Source organism: Drosophila montana, unplaced genomic scaffold (assembly GCF_035044405.1).
Source record: "Drosophila montana isolate Dmon_TW-CO22-7 unplaced genomic scaffold, ASM3504440v1 contig_3833_1, whole genome shotgun sequence".
Lineage (NCBI taxonomy): Eukaryota > Metazoa > Arthropoda > Insecta > Diptera > Drosophilidae > Drosophila > Drosophila montana.
In genome coordinates this window covers 2,820,253-2,833,085 of record NW_026998704.1, presented here as the reverse complement: position 1 = coordinate 2,833,085, position 12,833 = coordinate 2,820,253, and the positions used below count along the sequence as shown (strand labels likewise).

Genomic DNA, 12,833 nt, shown 5'->3' with positions numbered 1-12,833 from the left:
ATTCTTGCCATTGACACGAAAATAGTTGCGCTTGGTTCTGCGTGACAAATAATGTGGTCACGCGCGCATCTCTAGTTGAATACTTAAATTGGTTTGCATTTAATTAGCATGCAAGCGGCGCGGCGATCATTAATTAGTCGCGGCACCGACTGGCTAATCATGAAATCGGCGAGCTTGCCGCAAAATGTTGCCACTACAACAACTGCGACAATTCCTGCAACTCAGGCCGAGCGTCAAGGGCAAACTTGGCGTCAAACATTTTACGCTACAAAACGTTATAAAGCAGCCGCAGGCTGAAGCCATGTCGTGCGCAAAAGCAAAAACAAAACAACAACAACAAAATGAGTAAATAAATAAAAAACAAATGCCGAAAACTTAATACAACAGTGGCGGCAACACTCGGTCAAATATTTGTCCCAATTTTAATGACCATAAAAACTGAGCACAAAAAGCAGCAACAACAACAACAATAGCAACGACAACACCAACAAAATGAGATCACAAAAAAGTTTGTGCAATTGTCAGCAATAAATAAAAAATTTCGCATGTCCTCGTTGGCTCAGTTCGCTTGGGCTCGCATTGGCTTTGCCTGGGCTCGATCTGTGCCTGCTGGCGCATAGTTGCTTGGCGAATCAGCAGAAACCAACAACAACAGCAACAACAACAACAACAGCAGCAGCAACAGCAACAATGCCAATAGGAAAACAACATTGAAGACGCAGATCCGTCGATAGCCGAACCGAGTTTGGATCAGTTTTTTTTTTTTAAGTTTCAAGTTTATTTTTGTTTAGCTTTAAGTCTAAGGCGATTGTTGTCGTTGCTCATAAAATTGGGCAAAATTATGGCCGAAATAAAGGGATAGGGTTTCGAGTAGCTTCAGGCTTACATAAGCAATAAAAGCACATAAAATTATGATGTGCAGCAAATTTGAGCAAGCAAATCAGAATTGTATTTTTTTTGAATTATTAATTAGATTTTTTCATTATTTTTAAATTGTTAAGCCATATTTTCTTTTTTTATTATATAAACTTTTGATAAAAAATTGTATATTTAAAATAGTTCAAATCTAAATCTTCCTGATTGAGTGAAAAACCATATTTAATTTAAATATATACATAATTAGTATTCAAATTTATTCACAAGTAACTGCAATTATAAAATAATTGAACTGTTCTTTGGGTTGGCCATTCCATATTCGATAAATAATAGAAGCATATTTGATATCTTTGACCGCATTTTGGCTTTGCTCGCTTTGTCTCTGTCCGATCCGCATTCATTCTAATGACACAATCAGCTCACACGACACGCACACACAAAGTGTGACACCCTCTCCGGCGATTTGGGCCCCCTCTTATCCCTGCCAGCGACCCCTGCATACCGCCTGCCGTTTTCCCTTGAGCAAATCATGCAACTAAAATGCGACTTGTAATGCTCAAAAAGCCAAACAAAATGTTGTAAAAAGCAATTAATAAAAATAAAGCAATCAAAAAAGTGCATAAAATTTATGTGCATGCAGTCAAATGAGTAATCGCCTGGTCCAAACACACACACACACACACTAAACACACACACACACAATAGAGTCAGCAGCAACAACAAGAGCGACAATAATAAACCAGCAACATTTATTGAAAATTAAACAAAAAAGAAACGACAGCAGCAACAAAAAAATCGCATAAGCCAAATAATAAGCGCAAAATAATCAGCACACACACACACACACACACACTCTCACATACACACACACATTCACTCACACACTCGTAAAAAAAAAGAAATAAATTTATATTGGCGACTGGAAACAAGAAAATCCAGGTGCTATAAAGATCGTATTAAAGGCCACAGAAAAAAAGAGTGAGAAAAGCCACGTTTTTGAAAAACCGAAATTTACATACGCTTACAAGGATAACAAAAGTTTTAAAATATATTCTAAAAAAAAAATTAATTAATTAATCAATTAAATTTATAAACTTAAATTGTTATTAATAGTCTTATAACGAGTAGAAAGTGTTTGCCACAACTTGAGTTGCACAGCCTCAAGACGTTGGCGAACAACTCTGTTGTTAGGGTATTTCGAGCTAAGCAACTTCACAATAGCGCACTGACAGCAGCTGGGGAAGCGGAGCTGGGTGCAGTTCACAATATATTACAGCTAATTATGATCGGGGCAGTCGGGCAGCCCATTGGCCACGCAATTTGACGGCTTTGGCAGCGCGACTGCAATTTCAATGCTGCATTTGAGGCCAAGGCGGCAGCCAGCCCGCTGGGTGACTCATGTTGGCAACTGCAGCGTCTAATGAGCCTGCTCGGCCTGAGGCTTGGCCCGGCCGGGCTCTGGTGAAAGCACCGCAGTCCGCACATGTACTCTAATTTAAAGTCTAAAGTCGCTAATTACAAGCTGCGCTGAATAAGCGCAGGCTGGCTGCAGTATTCGCACTCGCACTCGCACTCACACTCACACTCATATTCATACTCATACTCACGCCTTTACTCGCTTTACAGCGCACATGTTGCGCATGTGCAATGAGGATGCCTTCTGCTGCGCGGTGGCTGCCACGTCTGACACGGCAGCGGCTACGTGAGTGCCAAGCGGATTTCATGTGCGCTGCCTCTTCTGCCCTGCTGGGTGGGTGTGTGTGTGTGTAGGTATGAGTGTGCTTTCGCATTCACATCTGCAACGTCATCATCATGATGATCGGCAAGAGCACAAGAACAACAACTGGCAGCTAAGAGTGGCAACCGGTTTCTGCATTTACTTTAAATGTTGCAAATATTTAAAGCGGGATTATCCACAAGCGAACCGGAGGCCTGGCCTGGTTCTGGGCCCAGTTCTGGGGCTTGTGCTCCCTACCTCGCTCCCGTCTCACTCCCCTCCTCACTCCCGTCTCACTCTCTGGCCTTAGCTGCATGGCATGTAAATCGTTTGTAATTAGTTAAGAGTCTCTACGCGTCAACGTTTAAAAGGAGCAGACAATAATTGGTTATTAAAAAGAATGTTTTCTGCAACAATTTTTATGACCGCCGAGCAGCGCGAAAATTGACTGCAAATGAGGTGACTGAACAGCGCGATAAAGAAATCAACCTGCAAATACCTTTAAATTGGGCTCAACAAAAAAGCACAGAATACTAGGTCTCAAATAGGTGTTAATTGGCAATTTAAGTAATTGAAGTCTTAAGATATAATATAATATAAATTGAATATTAAATATTATGCATTATATATTATAATTATATACTAAATATTATATATAAAATAGTATATATTATAAATTATTTCCTATATATAATACTATATATTATTTATTACATATTATATATTAAATATACATATATTTTCATTCTTAAGATAGTCATTATTTTATACATTTTTTATTCTAACTTTCACGATTTTTTATGATTTTGATTTTTAGTTTAGGTTGACTATTAAATCAAAATTATTAAAAATAATTTTTATAAATTTGTCAAATATTATTTTATAATTGTCAAGTTAAAAATAATATTCAAAAATAACATATTCGTTTATACGTTATAATTGGAACTTAATACAAATGCTTTATTATCTAATATACTTATATTTTAAATATTAAATATTTGTTTATTTATTTATCACATCATTTCATTGATCAAAGAAACTAACTAAATTAAAGAAAAATAGCTCTTTTTTTTTATTATAACAAACAACTTTTGAATTAGTCTATTAATAAATCAAGTTTCTTGAGCAACTTTTATCAATTAATTTAGTTATCTCGCTGCAAAATTAATTAATCTCAACTTTACATTTTTTCAATATCCTCGACTTATTTAAGAAGAGTTTCCCAAGCTGAAGCTGCAACTGCAATGGCAGCGGCAGCGGCAGCGGCAGCGGCAGCGGCAGCGGCAGCAGGTTCTCAGCTTAAGTCCCACATTCGACACGCCTTCACCGTCGCTTTCACATGGCTGACATTTGACAGGCTCTTCGGCTGCCCCCAAAAACTCAGTATTTATGTGGATAATGTTTCCCCCAAGTCTGAGGTGTAAGTGTAAGTCGCAGCCAAGACAAGACCCAAATTCCATGCGGACAATTTGTGGTTTTTTCTTTATTATTTTTTGTTGTATTAATTCAAAATTAATTGCAAATAAATTACAAAGCAATTTGTGTGTCGGACGGTTGTCGTTGTTGTTGTTGTCGGTTGTTGTTGTTGTCGGTTGTTGTTGTTGTTTCTGCGTGCTGCGGCTGTCGTTGTTGTTGTTGTTGTTGTTGCTGCGGTTGCTCCGTCAGCTGCATGCAACTTGAAATTGGCAGCGTATTTAATTATAAATTAATTATAATGCAAGCTGTACTTATGCACGTCCACGTAATGCCAATAATCATCAGGCGCTGCATTTATGGGGCGATATTATATGGCAAGTTGATTCTTTTTTGACGTTGAGCTCATTTTTCATTTTAAACGCCCCCTGCACCCCAACACCACCCCTTCTGTTCTCAGCGGAGGCCTTGACTTGCCTTAATTTCATTTTACTTACGCAAAAAAAAAAGACAGCAAATGGCAAATTGTCTTCATCTTAATTATGGTGGGTATTAAAAATTTATTAACTATGTTGCTGACGTTGTCCACAATTCTGAAGTTGTGTTGTTGTTATTGCTGCTTGTGCAGTAACTTGCAGTTGTTAAGTAGTATAAGCTACAAATAAAGCTGGAGACTCAGTTGGCGCTTGGATATGACAAGCATGTGAACAACGCCACCTGCCGGCTGAAAGTGGAGGCTAAGCGTATTAAATATTTAAAAATTTGAATGCTAATGGGAAAATTAGCTAATTTCGTGTCTATAAACTTTTAAAATGAGACATTTAAGCGGAGGATTAGTGCATCCTTTTTAATGGAAGATTAAAAGAGAAAAGGGGATCAAATGTGATTTAATAAGCACAGTAAATCCAAGGCCTGAAGTCTAAAAAACTTGTAAAAATAATAATCTTAAGTGAAATAATATATAAAATTAAATAAGTTTAACATTAGTAGGTACAGGATTTCGCATAAGTCCCCAGTTCCACTCATCCGTGTTCTTATGAACCTAAAGATTTCGCTGTGTGGTATTTTCGTTGCTGCCTCAAGTGATGAAAATATGTGCAACTTATGAAGCCATTGTTCTTTATAGATCAGCTAGTTTGCCCTTTGCCAGTCTAAAATTCTTTATTGCTGCGCCCTGACCTATGCTTAGTCATCTGCCAGATGCTACCGTAAACGCAGCTAAATGAATGTATCTATACATTATAAAGTGAATGTGTATCTGTGTATGCTTTTGTATCTGTATATGCATTGCATTTATGGCCGTATCTCTATTGATATCTGTGCCTGTATTTAAATCTGCCACCACGTGCAAAAGTGTTGCACATCTGTATATGCGGTTGACCTCTGACCTAAGCCAACCGTTGCTGTAGCTGCAGCAACAACTGGCTAAGAGAGCAGGCCAAGTAATTAGCAAAAAGCGGACCAAATTCAACGGTCAGTCAGCCAGTTGGGCCGGGTAAATACTTGTACTTAATAAAACATAAAGCGCCCAGCACATTATCATTAAAGCCCGCGCGACAAGCCAAGGCGGTGAGAATCAAGGCAGCACAACAATACCTATGCCCGCTGGCCATATAAGACGGCGTCTTGATGCTGAGATTGAAACCGAGCTGGGACGAGACGGGAAACGTCTCTGCAATGAGCGCGCGCGCATTAAAATAAATTTAATATTGGCGAGTGGAGCCGGTTGCAAGTTGCCGGTTGCAAGCTGCGAGTTGCCAGTTGCAAGTTCCGAGTTGTGAGCAGCGCATGCGCCACGTTTTGAGCCTGAACTTGGCGGGCCTTTCATAATTTGCAACCGAGTGGCAGATTGGTAGAGTGCTGCAGCGACGTTGTTGGTTCAACTTTGCTACACTCAATTAAATGCCCCTCGGTAACTCGATGTGCCTGTGCCTGTGTCTGTGTGTGCGTGTGTGTGTGTGTGTGCGTGTGTAAGCCAGCAATAGTTAAAGCCAAAAATAGCATTTAAACTCATTAATTTAACGCGTGATTATGACCATGTTTGAACGAGTACGAGTACGACTGTGAGTACCCGTTGCAGTTGTTATTGCAGTTGTTTTTTGGGATTTGAAAAACTGTTGCCAGCAGGCATAATATTTGTTGCTTTTATTTTTATTGTTGTTACTGCTGCAGTTTTCTGTTGTTGCTATTTTTATTTTGGCATTTATTTTGCGCTTCTTTGAGCTGCGGCCTCTGGAGTCGTACGTGGCACCACTTCGGCCATCGCATTGATGTTTTATGCATCAGCGGGACAATTTGGCCAATGCGACTGGATTACACTGTGCGACAGTGGATTACACTGACGACTGTAGAGCTCATTATGGCATAAAGTTTTAATAATATTAAAATATATTCTTGTGAATTTATCTCAGTCTGCAAGGAAGAGAACATTACATAAGCGCAAGACCTGTTACATATACTGCGAGTGCAGCAATTTTTATTTTTAATTTTTGTCAAAATTTTACTGTCCACCACCAAATAGAACCGATATATTTTCAAGCTTAGAAGCTATATTCTCAAATCATATCAGCAGCCCAATCAATATCATTCCTTTATAAATGCCTAAATGCTTTTTTTAACATCTTTTATTTCTGTTCAAAATTTTTCCAAAAAAGAAGCTTGACTCGTTTGTCATTTAGTTCCTAAAGAAGAGATTGCTTCTCTCCTTCATCTCATCTTAGTCAGCTTCGGGCTTTAAAGGCAAATCTGAGCTTCGGACTACTGTATAATACAGCTCTCATATAACTAATCAGATGGAAATTAAAGTTTGTATTAAAGGCAGTTGAGTATGCAAACAAGCCGCTAGGGTAAATAATATTCGGCACTTTTCTTTCTACTTTTTAGTATACTTTCTTTTAACTTTGTGCAATTAGTGTTTAATTTTTTTGAGTGTTGCCCGTCTGCTTTACAAATTAAATGCACATTCGTTTTGGCATAAGGTAAAACCCACAACTACAGCCACACAAGCCCACAAACGGCGACTAAACATAAAAGAGATGCCACAATTGCGATAATTTTTCTATTTGTTAGCGCTGCGTTTGTGGCCCCAAAAGAAATTGGCCATGAGCGAAACGTACCTGGTTTTTAAGCCAGCATTAATATTTTATGTGATTATTCGGGGCCAATGAGGGGACAGGGACAAGCAGAGGGGCCGGCGGAGGGGGGACCGGTGACTGGGCCAGGGCAGCAGCGGCTCAGTTGTTTATTCAAGCCAGCCATGCAACAGTCCCAGCGGAGCTGCACACAAGTCGAAAGAAAGAGCCAAACTCGGCGCTGCAGTTGGAACTCGAACTCGATAATTGCAATAAAGGCGCATTCTTTGGCCATTTAGCTGGAGGCGCTAATTCGTTTATTATGAGCGGGCCAACTGGCTCGAGGAGCCGTTTTCATAGATGCACTCGCAGATGGCATACTAAATTCGAGAAGAAAATGCATAATTTTTTCTCTATTTGCTCAGCGCTTGCGTTTGCTCCTGGGTGTGGCCAGCAAGAGCACAAACAATGCCAATACGAATAAGCAACGTGTAGCTTGTGTTTTCTTAATGACCCGAAATGGGCGGAAACAGGAAAGCATAAGGAAAACAGAGCGGGGAGTGGACGAAAAAAGAAAATATATATATAAACAAACAAGCTTGCGTCTAGCAAACTGGAATCGTATTTCAAACGATCTTAGTTAATAAATCTATCCGTACTTTGAGCAAAATTTAAGTTTTGATTATATTATGGATATATCGTATTTTAATGATAAAATGAAACTATATTAATAAGATTTATATATATAATATAACAAAATATCTTCAAGTTTTTGACTATAGAATATGTCAAATCTTTCTATTTATGTAACATTTTTATATACTGATTTGAAGATTTTATATTTATTGAATATTTTTTATACTAATCAATTGATAATTACAAATATATTCATTAAAATTGAAAGTTGAGAAATATGCAAAATTATTATAGACAACATTTAAATTGATTAACAAAGTAGATTAGAAAAATCTTATTTAGACCTGTTTAACAAACTTCTGCATTCCTGACACGATTGCAAGCAACATTCTAAGATAGATATGAACACAATAAGAGAAGCTTTTCTATGTGGGAATTGAACCTACTTTAATAGTGAGTGGAGTGGGGATCCCTTTATGACCCATACTCTGGCCAAATTGGTGGCAAACATCTGTCAGCTGCCTTTGTAGCTGCTGCTGTTGGGCGCTGCTGCTCCGTGCAACTAATTAAAACATACAATACCCAAATTAATTACTAAAACAGGTTAACTTGTGCGCAATAATAGTCATCTATCCACTCAGTTGGCTGGGTCAACAGCGGCCACAACCTGGCGACGTTGCTTGATGCGGCTGCCAATGAACCTCCTGCCCCTTGGTCTTGCTTTTCATCTGCCTCCTGCTGTTGCTGCCTCGCCGTGGCGCCAGCGAAATTTGTTTGAATAATTATTGCAGTCAACTGCTGTGGGTTGTCCCTGGGTTCGTTCGCGCCCGACCTCTTACCATGATCGCAGCACTTCAATTGTTTTATTAGTTCGTACAATGCCGTTGGGTGGTTGTGTGGGGCGGGCAACGTGGCGTATGTGCAACGCGTCACAGTGTCATGTGTCTTCTGTTCTGTTCAAATATTCTGCTCTATATGCTGTATATGTATATTCACTAATAACTATTTTACCTTAGCGACATGTGTCGTCCCGAAAACCAACCAGGTTATCCTTGGGCAAAAAGTTTGCTTTGCTGTTTTTGGCTTGTTTACTCTGACACTGCGCATATGTCAGCTGCGGCACTCATAATTTATTGAAGCACATAAATTTCACTTAATTGGCATTGACAACAATAAAAGAACAACAGCAATAACAACAAACACAACAGCAGCTACAATATTGATGTTAGTGGCAAAATACTAAAAAGTCTTTGCTCTCATATGCACATTAGTTGCAATTAGCCAAACGACTAATTACATGGTGCTCGGCATGCATACAGGGTGCTGCTACACTTTGCCCCCCCCCCCCCCCCCCCCCCATACATATTGTGCACCCATTATCAATTAGTTGCAAACAACTTTATTCTAGTTAATAATAACTTATTACAACTTGCTATCAGCTGGCAGAACTGGGCGTAATAAAGTAGAAAATGGCAAAAGCAGAAATTTGTAGGAAATTATTGTGACTGGGCGTTCACTAAAAATCTTATTTGAAAGCAGGTTAAAAATGTATTCTATAAATTGTTTAGCTTTAAGCTACTACAGCTACAGCCGAACCCAAGACTGAATCGTACATTAAAAGGAGTTCGGTTCTCAAAAAAAAGTATTATTGCAATACCTTTACGCGTTTGACTTTGCGCTCACGATAGTTTCAGTACTCCACGAGAAATCAACTAGTTTCTCTAACTAATAATTAATATGTTTATAACATATAAATGACACAAAACTGCAAGTCAATAACTTGAAGCAAATTTCCTTCATTCCGCATTAAAATCTTTCAATTATTATAATCTTACCCTGATTATAAAATACCTAACATAATTCTTGAATTTTGCAAGACACCAACAACTTGTTAAATGCAACTTCTAGGAAGTTAGCTGAATTTAATTAACTCAGCTACCCTCAAATCGCCAGTCCTGCTGCACCCTCTCCATGGGTATATATATTAACTAGCTGCTAGCTGGAACTGGAGCTGGTTGCAGGAGTCGTCGCCCCGCGGCCATCTAAGCATATTTCAAAGCCTGGCTAAATATATTTTTAATTATGATTTCGCCTTAATAATTATGAGCTAACAACAAAACGAGTTGCAAGTTGCAGTTGTTGTCGTTGCTTTTTACTGCTGTTGTTGTTGTTGTTGTTGCTGTTTTTACTGGTGTGCCTACAACTGCTGGAACAACAACTAATTGTGGCTATATCCTACGATACCCAGCGGAGCCGAATGCTTTAAATTAATAATTACGGAGAAAAAGGCGCAGGCGACTTTCAGGCGCGTCGCCACGTTTGCATGTGGTTGCAAAACGCGAGTGAAAAAATAATTAATGCACTTAATGTATAATTATTTCAATTAAACGATACGTATTGCTGTCCCGGGCCCGAGTTAGCTACCATCAGCGGGTCCTGTTCCGTATCGTTTCATTCCGTTTCATTTAATTGCCGGAGGGGGGCTGCCTGGATATTAAGGTCGGCCTAATTGGCATTGGCTCTGGCTCGGACTGGACTGGACTGAGCTTATGCCACCCCCTTCTCTCTGGCGATCATCGATAGAGCGTCCGCATATGGAGTACTGGCGAGAGCAGCCACATCAATCAGCCAGATCAGCTAAATGGCATGCCAGGTACCGGTACCGGTTTTTTGGCTGGCCAACAATTTGACTTAATTATAAAATGTCGTGCGACTGTCATTACAATAAATTTTATTTAGTCAAAGTTGTAAATTGCCGGTCGAACCAAAATCCGATGTTGGACAAAAACTCTTTTGGGGCTGCCCCTAATCGCGGCATATAAATTAATGTGGACGCGCAATCGCAAATATTGTGCTGCCAAGCACTTAACTCGGCAACATGTTGCCAAGGTGTGAATGCAAATGGCTAAGCAGCTGATTAGAGGTGGCAGCGTGAATTGATTTTGTCTAATTGACTTTCAGTTATCGACTAAATAATGTACTATATTCATTTTATTATTATTTTTTACACCAAGCCCAATTGAATGTCGTCTCAGATGTGGGTTCGAGTTTTTATTAGCTGTTTAAAAGTGAGGCCTTGCCCAATGACTTGACTTTCAATCATCGATTCATTAGTTATTATTGTTATCTATTGTTATGTATTTATTGTTCATATATACAGCTGAGCTTATATTTATCAATTTGGCTTTTATCATTTTTATTTAATTTATATATTCAAGACAATTTAATTGAATACTATTTTAGTTTATATTAGAGACGAAGAGATAATTCGAAAGTAACCTGGCTTTTTGAGTAGCAATTACATTCCGACTAGAAGATATACACTATTTTCTTCTAATTGTACACGTAATTCTGGTACAGTCGATGAATATGCTCACGGTCACGGTGCTAGCTCTAAAAGAGCTTGGCAACATGCCTACAAATTTGTTAGCAGCATGTTGCAGGGGCAACATTTAATTGTTGCATGGCAGCTGCGGTCGCAGCAGCTTATTCTCCTTTTATGCTTGCAATTATTGTGCGATTAGAAAGTTTTCCGCTGCCTCATATTGATATACAAATGCCGCCTAAAATTTGCACATATTTTTGCATGTGGAAATGACGTTGCGTCCGCTTTCCAAGTGGGTTAATGGCATATTTATTTATTACCGCCATTTGTCGCGACTTTCCAAGCGTGCTGCACTCACGTGCTTAGTTCTGACCATATCATACTCATTACTGTCCTACGCTCTCTTTCTCTCTCGGCACAGCTCTGCGTCATAGCAGGCGCACAGCAAACGGCAGCCGGGCATCTGGCCAGGGAGGTTGGGAGCTCACAGTCACAAGAAATACTCACACTGAGAGTAGGCATATACATATATACGAGTACTTCTAGTTGGACAATGCTTGGCTGGCAAGAAAATTCTCATAAGCGGAGGTGTGTGCGTGCGTGTATGCGAGCGTGTATGTGTGTGCGTGGGTGAGTGGGTTGAGCTGCAGATGTTTGCTTAAGGTTTGATTGAAGTTGCTTGGACACACCAAGTAGAGTGTTGAGAAGGAAAAAAGAAACACTTGAAAGCTTTTCCTTTAAAATAAGCAGAGATATGTGGAGAGTGTAAGCTACAACATCTGAGTTTATCGAGAATTAGAAAACTTCAAATATATTATGGCATGTTAAGCAACAGCTATGTGAGCAAAGTGGTTAGTTTATCCAAAGAGGTTTTAATTATTTTACCTCTGTTAAATTTCATAATTACATATATATATTTAAGTTTTATGCGTTAAGCCTTGAATGCCAACATTGAAATGCTAAGATGTTTATTTTTCAAAAACAATTGCATTTTTGTATACGAGTGAAGAAAATGCTCATATTAAATTTAGATGCTTGTCATCAAGTCTTCAAGTCCCACACAAAGCATGAACATTCACAGCTCTTGTGCTTTGGACTGGCCACATTCAATTTGATTATGTTATGTCCGGCAGCTATTTTAGATTTGATTTTCACACACATTTTCTGCTGCTCGTTCGCTCTTTGCTGCACTCCCTGTCGCCTCGAGTATTTTTCATATTTTAATTTAAATTAGAGTAAGAGAGAGTGAGTCGCAGAGCATGTCAGACTGGGAGAGAGCAGTAGACACACTCACACTCGGACACCCATGTTCGCAGAGATGCGAAGCTAGCACTCACTAACAGACAGCTCTGATACATATAACCCATTCAGACACTTGCTCAAACCCACTCAGACCCATCAGAGCCAGAGACTCATTCTGCTCTTAACGCGCTGATGTATGCTAATGAGCCGCATTGTGCCGGGTCCGGGAGTTGAGTCTCTAACTGGGGGCCCGTCCATAAATATGCATAATGCAATTAACAACCAAATGTAATTGCGAGCAAGCAACGAAAAAAGAAATATGCAGAGAAAAAATACAAAATAATGCAGAAGCTGAGGCAGGCAGTGACAAACCACCCGCCTGACAGTAACAGTGACAGTGACTGCAACACAGTGACTGCGACTCGTCAGCTGTCACAAAGCGCCAGCAGCTGTGACTGGATGCCAGCGCTTTTGCATGTGCTGCTGCTGCTGCTGCTGCTGTGCAACTTTCCAGGCTCTTAACCTGTTCGAGCGCACATTTTAATTAGGCTAT

At 39.4% G+C, this 12,833-nt stretch overlaps 1 protein-coding gene across 5 annotated transcripts in view; it reads left to right on the top strand.

Moving 5' to 3' along the window:
* pdm3 (pou domain motif 3) overlaps positions 1 to 12,833 on the top strand; it is a 93,746-nt gene that overhangs the window by 29,995 nt on the left and 50,918 nt on the right. The gene's annotated exons all lie outside the window — the stretch shown is intronic.